Source organism: Patagioenas fasciata, chromosome 13 (genome assembly GCF_037038585.1).
Source record: "Patagioenas fasciata isolate bPatFas1 chromosome 13, bPatFas1.hap1, whole genome shotgun sequence".
Classification (NCBI taxonomy): Eukaryota; Metazoa; Chordata; class Aves; order Columbiformes; family Columbidae; genus Patagioenas; species Patagioenas fasciata.
The window spans coordinates 19428076-19442319 of NC_092532.1; the positions used below are offsets into that span (position 1 = coordinate 19428076).

Sequence of the window (14244 nt, forward strand, 5' to 3'; positions counted from 1 at the left end):
CTCTTTTAGAGTTGTCAAAACTAAAGAGTTAAATCAAAAGAAAAGAAAATATTTGTCTTCAAGAACTCTCTCAACACACAAAACTGGAGCCTCAGTACCCACAACAATAAGCCCTATGGCAATTGCACAGGAAGTCCTAACAGATATATCTAGTACAAAGCTATTTTGTGCTGGGAATAGCAATTAAAACCACATGCACAGATCTGCTATAAGGCTAAGAAAATCTTCTATTCGCTCTGAAATTGCTGGAATAAACCCTAAATTGATAAGTAAAACATATAGTATTGTAGTTTTGAAAAGTAATTCACAATTTAGGATTTAGTAATCATAAGTATTACCATCACTCTGATGTACTTCAGACTTGGGCCAATCAATACAATGCAAAGATTTGAACACTGCAAGTCAGCAATGACTGACTGGTAAATACCGGCAGCTTACGAAACCCTTTACTGAGCTGAAGTCATAAGTGTAACAGAATTGAGCAGTTAATGCTGACATTTTAGTTTTCTGTAGTGTTAGACACAGGTGTATAGATATATATATAAAAAAATCACTTTCCCTCTATCCATTTAATTAAGCACTAATATAGTGCCTATAGCACGATGTATTTGCAACCAGGAGAAGCAGGGAAAGGAACTTAAATGGTATTTTATCAATTATTCAGACAATTACCACCACTACCGCACAGTCTGCCCATGTACACTTTTTTCTAGTACGTCTCATCCCACCTATTTCGATGTTAATTATTTACTAGAGCGCTCAAAAAGGAACACCTAGTGGAAAGTGAAATGTTTTGCAAAATTGTGTCTGTTTTGCCAGAAGAATTTCAGAGAAAACCAGAAGACTTCAAAACGTCCTCCTCTGTCTTCAAAAAATTGTTCCAATTTTCTCCAATAAAAATAACTCTTCATTGAAAAGTCTCATCACCTCTGCTTCCTGAGAACATGTTGTGTAGTTTTGACAGCTGCAGATGTGTTGTACTTCCAAGGGAACAGAAATCCAGCTTGGGGTGGCTTTTCTATTCCACTCCATGGTGACCTCTGCTATACAGACAGCTGCCCATGAAACCGGGCTGACACTGGATTTGCAAGCTGACTGCTCCTATTTCACAGAGTATTTCCGGAGATGTTACAGTAGGGGACAATGAAAAATAAGCCTTAACCAGAACAGCTCGAGCTTGAGAAATTCTGCCACGCTTTATCATAAATTAATTTCTCTTTTGGTTTGGGAACAAAAAGTAATACAGTGACTGTTTTCCAGCCTGTCGTTGTTTCCACTGTCTCCAAGTTTCCTATTAGTAAAGTCCACAGAGAATGGCCCCAACTCTTGGTTGTGCCTGGATGTTCTAGTACTCCAGAAATAATATCAATAGCTAACAGTGTTTAAAGGGTTGCTTACGTTGAAACAAGTATAACAAAGTTCCATGCAAAAGCCAGAAGTAAAGAATGGCACCTGGAGCTATAGCCAATAGGTCTTTCAAATGGGCACCTGAAGAGCTGAAACCGAGAGCTCTGGGAATGAAATGACTCAGTATCAGACTCCAGAAAAACTGCTGGGAAATCCTCACATCTGCTCAAGGATGAACATCAGCTGGTTTTGGAGAAGACATTCTTTTCAGTCAAACCACAAAGAGTTTGCTTTGGGAATTCAAAGCTAAAATGTAGCTTGGGATTTTTGACTAAACATTCGTACATTTCTAATAAAAAAAATCTTTGAGCAGTATTTAAACTTATTTCAATAAACCAGCTCTTAATATTTTTCTCTCTTCTTCCATTCAAAAGAACACTGTTTAATAAGCAAGACATCAGTGAAAAATAAAACAAATTACATTTCAAATTCAAGGTGATGCATACTTTAAAGAGAAAAATTACTTCCTTAGATATGCTTAGAATCAGCTCAACACCACTATCCAACAGATCTCCTTTAAACATTAATCATAGTACAGTGCTTGTTTGCTTTCAGATTTTTGTCTCACGTTGGCTTTGTTCCCTTTTCCCTGTTACTTCCAGAAAATACAATACAAAGACTCATAACTCCGTATCAGTGCAGTAATACCACATTAAAGTTAACTGGCTAGTTACACTTGTACAAAACCTTCAGGTACCTTTTCCTTCTGCTTAAGGTAGATGTAAATCTGTCCCGTTTTTAAACAGTGGCCCATTATATAGAGAATGTGAAATTTGGAGAAAAATCTAGTTAGCAGAAGTCACCTTGAGATGCACAAAGCATCAACTTAATCAGCAATTCAAAGATGTTGCTGCTTCTTACCTCATCACATAACAGCAAATGAAAATGTTTTTAACTATGTAATATTGACTATTTGTCTAAATAGATTTTAGAAAGCTTTTATGTCCATTTATTTTCCTGTTTCTTGGGAGAGTAGAAGTTTTCTGAGTCATCACTACTTCAGATACAGCCATTACAACCATCTGGAAAGCTGATAAATAAGATACATGTGAAGATTTCTATTTTCCAAAGTACACTTCTATTCCCCTCTCTTACATGGCAGCACTTTAGGAGCTTCCTCTCTTAGTTCATTGCAACACTATAGATTTCTTACAGTATTTGCCTGCTTCAGGATAAAATTCCGCAACTACTGTTAGCTAATAGATGCTTCAGAATTTCCCTCCTATTGCAGAGATGCAAACCTGTCCTCCAGAATACTGCCCCACTAATGGATTTTGTAAAACAATGTAGCTTCAAAATGTCATTATTATTGACTGGTACCCACTTTCTGCAGTACACAGGGCATCCTCCTGCCTCACAGTCCTTCCTATGCCCAGTCAGAAAAACCTATTTTTCAAATATCTTTCTTTGTCCTCATCTCAGTTTTGTAGGCAATGGGGGGGAAGGGGGGGGGGAAGCAGGCAAAGAAAAGGGGGAAAAGAGAAAAGAAACGCTTGTTGTGATGCTGAACTCCCAAGACTCCCCTTACACAATATAAAAATCTGAAATGCATGTTACTCTTGCTGGTTTTTATATCTATAATTCATTTCATCAGGCTTTCTTTCATGTATCTGTAAAGTGATTCAAACAACAGAAATGGTCGGAGTAAATACAGAGTTGGTTTTCATTTTATGCCTGGAATGACTAGGCTTGCAGATATGAAATTTCAGTTATTACATTTAACACAGAACTATAGCCTTTCAAACATATGAAGTTATATTAATCTCCAACAAATGAGACTTTGGCTCTCACTCAGGGTCAATCATTATGCAGTGCTACTTCCATAATAGCTTAATTAAATCTGGTCCCTTTTTGGTCAGGTTGGAAACCACAGAAGGGCACAGTTGGCTGTCTGAGCCTTTTGGCTATGACAACACTAATGGCCAAAGCATCGCCCAAGCCACTGTCAGTTTTTAATAAGCCTTGCTGAGGTCATTTCTATCCACAGTACAGCAGCAATAGTCTAAAAGAAACTTAACCAAGGATAACGTATTTATTTGTAGCTCGCCAAGTGAAAAGTGCATTTTGTTGATGCACCACAGGAGAAACAGCAGCACTGGATTGCTCTGCTGAGTGTGAAAAACATGTTTTGTCTTAAAACACAGCTAACAGAGCTACCACCGATCACGGCTTGTATATAGGGGGCTTTCCACCAGGGGCCTAATCTATGTAGCCACTTCTGTATACTCATATACTCAAAATGGATCTTGCTCTCCTCACAAATGAACCAAAGTCTATGTGTTCATATGCCATCATAGCTTGGATAGAAACCAGATTTGGTTTGCCTCCACGATCATCCTCCCCAGCCAGAATCCAGTTCAGGACTCAGTGTAGCAGATGTTGGTTAAACAGCTCAAAGTCTCACTGGCCCCAAGATTTTTCCACCTGAAGCAGAAAAAGAGCCAAACAGCAAAAGAATCATTCTTCCCATTTGCAGAAAGGAATGAATTGCACAACATCCCACAACCAAAACTCAAAGCCGAGCTTGCTCCATCATCTGCCTGCAAAAGATGGTGCAGACATGATACCACTGTTTAGAACTCTCTGAAATTAAAAGCATTTTGACCCCACATGGAGTCATAGAGATTCAGTACCCATTAGAAATAAGAACTACATCAGGAGGACTGCAGAAAATAGAAAGAAAATGCATATGCTTTTCATGGAGGTTGCCAAAATAGCTTTTCCTTTTTTAACTATGCTGCGGAGCTCAGTAGGAAAGCTGATTTATCCTGTGAGTGCGCAGCAGTTGCTCCCTGCTAGGACTGCTGTTTAAGTTTAATTGGAATACACAGCACTTTTGTAACATTAGATAACGGAGAACATTGAAGAGAAGCAGAAAGACCCTTTCAGTTTGATGCACTTATTTTTGTTGTGACCCACACCGAACCCAAGTGGAAATAGGAGCCACAGAAGGATTTCTTTGCTGCCTGTTCCAGTCAGGAACTCCAGCAGCAGAGGCGGCTGTTTGCAGAGGAGAAACATGGGCCAAGAGTGGTTACCACAGGGGACTGGCCATGGGCTGGGAAGCCTTTCATCATCAGCTCCCTGCTCCCAGCACAGGGTTGCACCAACCCAACCGTTATTGCCATCAAACGGAGGTTCAGTAGAATCACTTAAATGGCTGCAGCTTCATACAGGCATTCACAGCAGAGAAAGCATTGGTACAATTAGAACTGCACAGTCACCAGAATGAGGGAGCTGCTGTATTCTGTATTGCAGTTAATATTCCTGATTTTATCAGGCACGTTATATAGGTGCAAACGTTACGGCAGAGGTCACACTGTTATTCAGAGTTTAATAGTTAAAAAGATGCTTGTGCTAAATAAATTGGTGCAATTCCATTGTGAAAACTCTGCGTTCAATAGGTCTCATCAAATCCTGTTGCCTAGTAAGCCCGGAACGGTTTAATAGCGTGTTCAGCTGTAGAACAAAACATGCAGGGGCAACAGTTCAAGAGTCTTGCTCAGTCCTTTTCTCCTCTGCAGGTACATATGCTGTTTCTGCAGTTAGCACACATATGCTCACTGGATTCCTTATTGATGAAAAGATGTTTCTATTTATGATAATAGCTCTGCAGAGTAGTCTGAGCATTATGCAATTTCAAACCTTATGAGTACTCAAATGTAAGTTTTTTTTAAACAAAAATTACTGCAAATATTTACATGATGCAAAGAGATTGTTGAAAAGCTAGGAGCATACAATAATAAAAATGCAATATTCCCCCTGAAACTTCCCATGCTTCACACTACAAAGTGCTACACATCAACGCTAAAAATATGTTACGCAGTTAGAATTTAATTCAGGGGTATGATAGGTACCTGAGTCCATAACAGTCACTCCAGGAAGCATCCATTTAGGTGCATCCACAAAAGCAAATAATGCCTTTCCTATTTAAGAAGAAGATAGAGACTACAAAAGAGCAAACCTCTAGTGAATTATGTGAATGGAAATCCCAAGGTTTCTTTTAGAAAGATATAGAACTATTAAAGGAAGCTGGGATTTTGTAAAGGTTAGGCTTCACAATTCTCCTTTTTGATCGTCTTGCAATAAACGGCCCATTTATTTGAACTTTTTGGTTTCTTGTTAGCATATTAGTTAGGTGCACAATGTAGTTTAACCTATAATTCTCGACTCAGCAGCCAGGCATGTCTCATGTAGCCAGTCTTCTTCACATTTACGTATGTCTGCAGAACTAAAGCCAGTTCTATCGTATGAGCCAGTAGGTATCTAAGATACCTACTGAATTAAGCAGTTTATATCAAGATGAACACCCAGTATGTTTAATACAACAGATACTCCTTAGGCCAATATATGGCAGACAACTGGCACGCTTTCAGTACATAGCAATGTAAGGATTTTGTGGGCGTTGACTCTAGAGTAAGTTACCCAACAGCTCACATATATACGTTCTTCTATTAATTATGTTAGCATAGCCAAATTATAACATGACCACTATATTCCTCACTAACGCTGCCATAAGGCACGCAGCTGATGCACGATGTTAGCCATGTGGATTCAAGAATCATTTACAACAGCCATAAGTTTTGGAAGGGTAAAAGAAATGTGACTTAAAACTAAACACTGAAATGAACAGTATCAAGGGATGAGATAAACACCAAGGTTACAAGGAATTAAGGATACATGAAACTGCAACTTTTTGCTCTCTGAGTGATCATGCAGATCCGGGATATCAAACACGGGTCAAGAAAGCGACACTTGGAAAAATCACAAAAATAGAGCAGTTAAAAAAATCCTAACACACAAAAATGTCATGATTGTATCTTTGTTAACACCCCACACCCAGGCATCTAATGGCAAGTGTAACACCTGAGTGCCGTTCTCCTTTGATCTATAGTTTGCTGTCTAGAGCTGAGCAGGCCATAACTTAAGTAAAGTTCTTTTCTTGTCAATGGGTAAAATACCTCAAAGGCAGGAGAGCTGTGTGTATTGATTAGAAACTCCTCAGGTGTTTTAGTATTTCCCACTTCATACCCATCAGGCACACATCTCACAAGCAGCAAAAGTGTCAAAACAATGTATCTACATCCAAAAATTCTTCATTCATTTCACACTCTGGGAAAATGGGAAAATAACCACCATTTTCTGAGGTACTGAAGCCTAATGTTATAGAGCAAAAGGCTTATTTAATGCAGCCCATTATGTGGTCTAATCCTGGCACTCTTATGACTGCACACAACAAGCACGGTCCTGAGTTACAGGGCTTCCCTGTCTGATGCATGAGGGAATACTTGGCACTCTGCTACAGTCAGCTGAATTCCTGAAATAGGGAAGAATTGACTGTGCATAATCTCTCTCATCATGTCAGAATAATCTTAATTTTCCCCTCAGGTTGCTTCAAAGTATTCGGTGAGAGAGAAAATATTCAGCACTGTAGCTGCCTCAGCGCTGTTACCAGCTCTGTGGCCTGCAAGGCAAAGTGTGAGCTGGGGGCACAATGTACAATTATATGGCGCATAGGAGTTTAGCAGCTGTTAAGAAGAGTTAGGGTTGTATCAGTAGCCTTACCACCTTGTTCTCTGTGAAATTCTGCTGGGTGAAGCTGAGAAAGAAGGCAGGGTCAGGAGAAGGAAGAAAAAGAGCAAGACCCTGCTCCAAGAGAACTCATTATTTCCATTTTCAAGTAAGCATATTACTGCATTCTCCAGGGCACCAGGGAGCACACAAACAATAGCTAGTGTTGAATTTCTCATAAAAGCACGATCAATAATTGAGCTATAACTGTGGTATGGTTTGTACACTGCTTGAGTGTCAAACTCGGTAATTACTTTAGATCACCCATCACCAGTTGTTCACCATTTGCAAGTTTTCTTATACTGTCAGCACAGCAGGATCCCCGCCTCTTGCAAAAACAGGCTTTTCTAAAAAACATTTTGTTAGTCTTATATTAATGTATGCCTTAATTGTATCCTATAGTAAGAGGAACAACAAGAATTGGGCTGCAGGTCAGATGAAGTACAGTCAGGCACCCCGAATTTTCCCCTGCTACATGCATAAATAGTAGATATACTGCAGCTGTACGTAGAGTCACTTGCTAATACTTAAGTATTTATGATTTCATCTCTTTGCCAGTTTTACCCTGCATACTGAAGAAGGTTAACTGTATTAATCTGATACGAAGACCTATTGTTTGGAAAAATAAAATCTGTCTTTACAAGATCTGCATAGCCATCTGAAATACTGTTTATTTAGCCCTTCAGTTCTGTTTAATATTATTTGGGACTACAATATACCATTTAAATGCTGCATCTCAAGTGTAATACTCTTCTCCCTGTTAATTGTGGAAAACGTAGATTCTTGCACCGTATCAGAGAATGAAAGAAGGTCATGACATTCTAGTGGGCTTTTATATGCTTTATGAAACCTTCAATAGACTTTTAGAAGACATGGTCTTGAGTGGCTTGGGAGAAAGCAAAACCCTCAAAGTGCTTCTGGGGAACATCACTGTAATTTATTCCCTTTGAATGCTTTTTATGGTGCAGCTCAAGACAGATGCATGACATGATTCCAACATCCACAAACCTGAGGCATGAAGTAATTGAATCCATAACCAGGAGCTGGTAAAAGGGTAGGCTTATGAGTTATTCTGTAAGTGTTACATGGAGAACAGCTTGCTCCACAATCATTATTTTGCTGTAGTGCAGAAATCACGTAATGAGGACTCCATGCTGATAGGATCCTAACCCTCAATTGTTAGAACATTTCAGTCATATTAAAAAAATGATATATTGCAAGCAGACAGGGAGAAAAATAGTAATTGGAAGCTCAGCAGTGGGTTAAAGCCACAATTTATTTAGCATTTCCCTCACATTAAATGAAACATTAATAGGATTATTAATAAGGATTCTGTATTGGGTTTGTCACACAGTAGTAACGTATCAAACTATTCTGCTGCCAAAAGCGTGTCAGTATACTTAAGGCTACAGAAAATTTTCTTCTATTCTAAAATGACAGAAAAATGTTAATTTTTATACTTGCTTGAATTAGAACATGACCTTTAAAGTAGAGAGGCGAAAACAATACAACCATCCAACGATACTGATTTCTCAGTTAAACAAGGTGAATGCATTATGGAAATTGAATTACAAATTAAAATTCAGCACTGATTTATTAAAAATAAGGTGCTGATGAAAAGTGATTCTCTTTACAAGACGCTTTTCTAATTTCCATTGCAATTGCTATCACCATTGTAGTCATTAGATCCCAGAAAAGATGGTTCTATTTTTGGTCGTCTAGTTCGAATTTAGATTTGTCTCAGGCTTTTTTTTGTGTTACTTTCCCATTTAATTTAGCTTGCTTCCTTGGTCTCTGACAGACACAAACCAAACACACACAAAAAACCCCATCAAACAAACAAAACCAAACCACCACGCTCCTTCACCAGATGCTCAGGTGCCCAGAGCAATTTCAGAAATGGGAAGGGGAAAAGGGCACAGATTGGTCTTTGACCTCTGCAAACATGGGCATATTTTGTTGTGATAATAACTCTTAACAGTTCACTTATGCACTGCTTGACACTTGGACATTAAAGAAAACCCACTGTTTCAGGATAAAAACAACAAAAACATTCCTCTTAACTATCTCAGGTGAAATCAGTCAAACTGATTCAGGCTTCTGCCGTGGCAACTTCAAGAGAAATAGTTTTATTTTTTATACACTCGAGATGAAATCATTATAGAAACTATTCATTTTAATAGTTCCTATACTAACCGAAAGACAAGTTCATAAAAATAATTTGTGTATATGACATAATTAAGTATAAAATATCCCCTGTAATTTCAGCTATTCACAGTTCATTTACTCAAGAGAAATGTACTTCGGAACAGATTTTGATCTGTTACTTTTATATATATCTATATACGGCTTTTTGAAAAGTACTACACCTTAGGTCAGCCTCAGAACATGAACTTCAACTCAGCTGCTGCAGATGATTAGATGAAAAGTCACAAAACAATAAACAGGAAGAGTTCTGATCTCAGGTTCGGGATGAGAAGGAAGCAGCTTGCTTTGAAATAATTATTTTACTGCAGAGCAGAAATGGCATAATGAGAACTTCACACTGCCAGAAGCTGTAACCCTTGATTGCTGGAATACAGCTGTCACATTAAAAGTGACACACTGCCAGTAGATTGGCATAGCTGCAGTAATCATAGACCTCACATCTGTGCTGCACTTGGTCAATTAGGGAAGATCTTAGTGCAAGTCTAAGCCAAGGTTAATGAAATTATTTAACACGCTTTGTCACCACAATGTTGTTCAAAGAAATAAGTGGAAGAGTACGTTAAAACTCAGTATTCTGATTGACAACGGAAAAACTGGAAAAGCCAGAATCTGTTGCTCTAACAAACCATCTTTAAGAAACCAGCTATATACTTTAAAGATAAATGCTTAAACCAAACCGAAAAGTTTTCATCATAAAATTCAGCAATAACTGAGATAACCACTAAAATTAAATACCAACACCACCTATCAAGATGAAGAATTTCTGTAGTACTTGTACTGTTCCAATAACATAGGCATTCTAGCACACAGTGAATTAAAAAAAATCAGCTGCAGCATAACTGGGTGCAACTAGAGTAATTTTAAAATAATTTAGGCTTGAACCATTAGCCAGTACCAAAAAAAAAAAAAGCTTCATGAAGTAAGGAAATTCACCACAACTATGAACGCAGTCATTATGATTTTAATGGGTATGAAGCCATTTCCACCCGTACAGACTTTGCTTACTGCGCAGTTTCATATTTGCATGCTCCATTAAAGACACACACTTACAATTTCCAATTGCAGGGAAAACGAAGATATTTTTAATATTTCATTTTGTAAATAGCTCAACCTATTGCATCAAGTTGTATCATGCATTGCCAAATAAAACTAGTATTATCTGTCTTTATTTGATGTACTGCTATAAACAAGGCAGTGCACAGAGCACAAAGACGCTGGCACTTGGCTGCTGTGGTGCCCACAGGGATTCACGGGGCAGGTTTTCAGTCACAAGAATTTGTTAAAAAGTTCTTTAAAATGTGACAAGGAGGATCAGCATTAAACTCCATGTAAGAGACATTGTTTTCTACAAGTTCTATTCCTATTACTTTAGTTTTTCCTGTCTTAAGGGTAGAGAAGGCTATCTGGGCAACAAAGATTAACAAAGGAAAAGAAATAAAGATGCATTTCCAATGTTTTGTTATTAAGCCTTACCAAAGAATTTAATAAGTTGAATTTTCCTATTAATGCAATTGAAAATTTAATGAGCTTCTTAATTTATGACTTCACTAGGCCTGAATTATAAAACAATAACACAGTCTGTGCTCTAATTGCCTGAGTATGTCTGAAGATGACAGCATGTTTAGGTTTTCACTTTAGCATCTAATCTAAATATATTAACAAATAGCACAAAAATCATTACGGTTGTTCAAAGAGACAAGAAATAATTAATGATTTTTGTGACAAACAAAACCGCATTATTAAAGCGTTATCCATACTGCTATATTCCACATTGTGGCAGAGAAACTCCAAGCTCTTTGCTTCATATTAATAAAGTTTTGTGGCACCCTTGAGAGCTTGTTAAGAAAGATTATTCCCACTACACCAATAGCCGGAAACAAGACCGAGCTGGTAGGATCACGAAAACGTAGGGTCTGAGCCAGGTTTTAGAAGGTACTGACTGTACTCAGCTCTTACATGCACCTGGAGCTGTGAACACAGATCTCTTCAGAAGACAGAGTCTGTTCTGTGATATTGCAGCCACCTTCCAGAGCGACCTTCCCATTCATTTCACAGCTTCTGGGGCTACACAGGCACCAACAAGGTCACTGTGCTGGTCTGCTGCACATTTCACCTGCAGTCCCTGCGCTCCAACACAGGGCAGTTCATGCAAAGTCTTAAGCTCTACCTGATCTACACTGCACAGCAAATAAACGCGCAACCCGACCCCTGGGCTCAGCTTGCCCAGGCCAGATCTCAGCCCCACTGCAGCAGACTAGTCACAAAGGATATTTTCATGACAGTTTAATAGCAGTGTTCACTACCAAATTGTTATATTACATAAGAGTTGACATGTTCTGTTAACTTTATTTTTTTTCATTTTCTTCAAAACAGAAAATACACAGAGAAAACTAAAATGCCTCATAATGCATTAGTAGATTGGAGGTTTTAAAACTTATTGTGCGTTTATACTTTTGATAGTAATAAAAATTATATTCCAGGAAATACTATAAGAGAAACCAAATACTCCCAAAATGAAAGTTTCCTGAATTAATCTGGTGTCTTCATTTCACTAAAAGTTACATTCTAACCTTGAGTCAAAATCCTGCTTTTACCTGGATCTTATCTGAAAAAAAGCAGTACAGTAAGGATGTTATTTTCTCCTTGGGACAACAGGGTTATTGCTCAATTACATCTACCTTTGCACTCCGACACCTGGAATAACACTATGCATAAATGTGAGTTGTTATTGTACCTGTCTGCCAGTCTTCCCATCAGGTGGTGCAGACTCGAGTATTTCGGAGCTCAAGTTCATTCCAGCCCAAGACAAATCAGCTGCTTACGTGACATGTTAACTCCCCCTTCTTGTACGGCAATAGCTCTCTCTCCAATAGGACAGGCAACTGGTAACTTTTTGCCACAGAGGTCTAGGAACTTTAAAAAGGAGCAGATTTCTGGACTTTCTGGTTGCTGTAAGGTGCACATCACTCAATCATACTGGCTATCTTATCAGACAATTTGTTGCAATAATACATTAAACACATTGCAAGTGATCTCAATGGCACAAGGTATTTCCTACTTCAGGAGACAATCTACCTACTCCAGACATTCATGCACATCATTGTTGGAACTAAGTGATCTGGAAAGCTGCAAATCACTAACTGATCATCTAATGTTTCTTAATTTTTTAGCAAACAAGCAAACAGTTTATATCAGTAAACTTATTAACATACATATATATGTTTGTTTATTTTAAGAGGGCAGCTTCTAGTTTTTTTGCAGGCAGGCTCAGAATTTGAAGAAAGGGAAGAAAAGGAGGATTCATTTATGGGCATTAGTATTCAAAGCATCTTCCCCAGCCTGTCCCTTTCTCCTCCTCCTCCCTCTAAAGAAAATGCATGGGGAGGGACATGAAGAGAAGTGGTTGCAGTGTCTAACAGTGCCATTTGTCACTGCCAGGATTCATCAGTGATACAGGATTACAAGAAGGAACAACTGAAAGGTTAAGGATTTATCTAGAACATCTGAAACAGATATTAAACTGAGATTTATAGCAAAGTGCTTAATGAAAATTAATGTTTACTGTCTTAGCCGTTGTAATGCTGGAAACAAAGAAATCTGTTCCTTTCCCAAGAGCCACCACTGACATCTTCCCCTGGCCAGCGACACCTCAGAGCAGGTACCTATGTTTAATGCGTTGTATTTTGAATCTACTAATCAGAAGCTTAGAAAAGATCTGTTCGCAAGAGTGGGGCACTCTGAGTGTAGGGGCAAAGGCTTCTGGAGATGCATCTGAGAAACACATTTTAAGTGCCTAAATGTGGTTCGCTGCATGCTGAGACTAAGATCCCATGAGCAATAAAGACTTTTATGAAACCAATAAGGGCAGTTTTATTGGTTTTGTAGGGCCATCATCAGCATTTTCCTTTCAATATCTATCTAATGACATGCTGCTTAAAAGAGTTATAGGCTTGTAAAGATCAATGAAAAAATAACAGACCATGAGCAGAAGCATCACAATCCTGACATCTTCCTGCAAGAGCTGTCACGCAGGTCCAGGTTCACCTTCACTGATGAGAGATGGCGGCACTACCGCCCAAGCTCAGCTTTGGGAAGGGAGCCACAGAACAGACAGGGTTTGAGCTTTCACTACATAACCCACTTGTGAATTGGATCAAGTTCTACAATAAGGCTTTTTTTTTAAATATGAAATTGCAAAAAGAAATGCTTTTGCGTACATTTAAAACAGCAGCTTCAGGTATAAAAAGAGAAAATCATTACTGCTTTCTGTGTTGTGCTTTTTGCAGTAAGTGTACTTTATTTTTTTATCTGAACTCGGACAATTAAAATCAACTAAAATATTTTCTGCTCTTATTTAATTATGTTTAACAAGATTTAGGTTCTTAATGCTGTAACTTACTCTCTAAAACACTTCACAGATTTTTATTTAATTTGAAATAACTTTACTTGAAATGAAATCAGCAGTGTTCTTAAGAAGAGATAGGATACAGTGCGTTCATTAATAGCTCTCACTTTCAATACAAGTGATGCAAAGAAGAGAACTTTTATTCTATAGTTTTGAACTAGTAGCAGCATTTTACTTGTCACAAATATCTGGATGCTTATTTGTGTTAAAGGAAACATTACATACAGATAAATATAATTAAATCCAATTAAAACAAATGGATTCTTCACTTGATCCAGGACTTAATCTAATATTCAATATTCAAAATTCATCTAATATTCAATAATTCCCTAATTCAAGTACAAGTGAATTAGGGTTCCTCAATCCCTGTATAGTTTTAAGGTGAGAGAAATCTCTATCTGGAGTTTTAATTATTTGCAAGTTTATTACTTGAACAAAGCCACATGCAGATAGGGGAAGGCAGAAAAAATGTCCAAAACACTAGAAAATCATATCAGGCACTTTTTCTCTCTTAAGATGTTCACATATATTCATTTTGGTTATTATGATCCCTTTAGGGTGTTGAAAGAGAAGAAAGAACTCCAAGAACAAGGAGGCAGGACAGTCCTATGGGGAAAATCAGTGCACAGCAGTAAAACAGACTAATTCCTTTT

The 14244-nt window shown here is 38.0% G+C and overlaps 1 protein-coding gene across 3 annotated transcripts in view; it reads left to right on the top strand.

Moving 5' to 3' along the window:
- The window catches only part of CHST8 (carbohydrate sulfotransferase 8), a 165145-nt gene that overhangs the window by 136411 nt on the left and 14490 nt on the right, over positions 1-14244 (top strand). Inside the window, exon 1 of one of the 3 annotated variants that reach the window (XM_071814329.1) lies at positions 12770-12844. The exons of the other annotated variants lie outside the window; for them this stretch is intronic. The gene's annotated coding sequence lies outside the window, so the exon portion shown is untranslated. Of the gene's footprint in view, positions 1-12769; positions 12845-14244 lie in introns of those variants that run through there. 3 annotated transcript variants of the gene reach the window in all.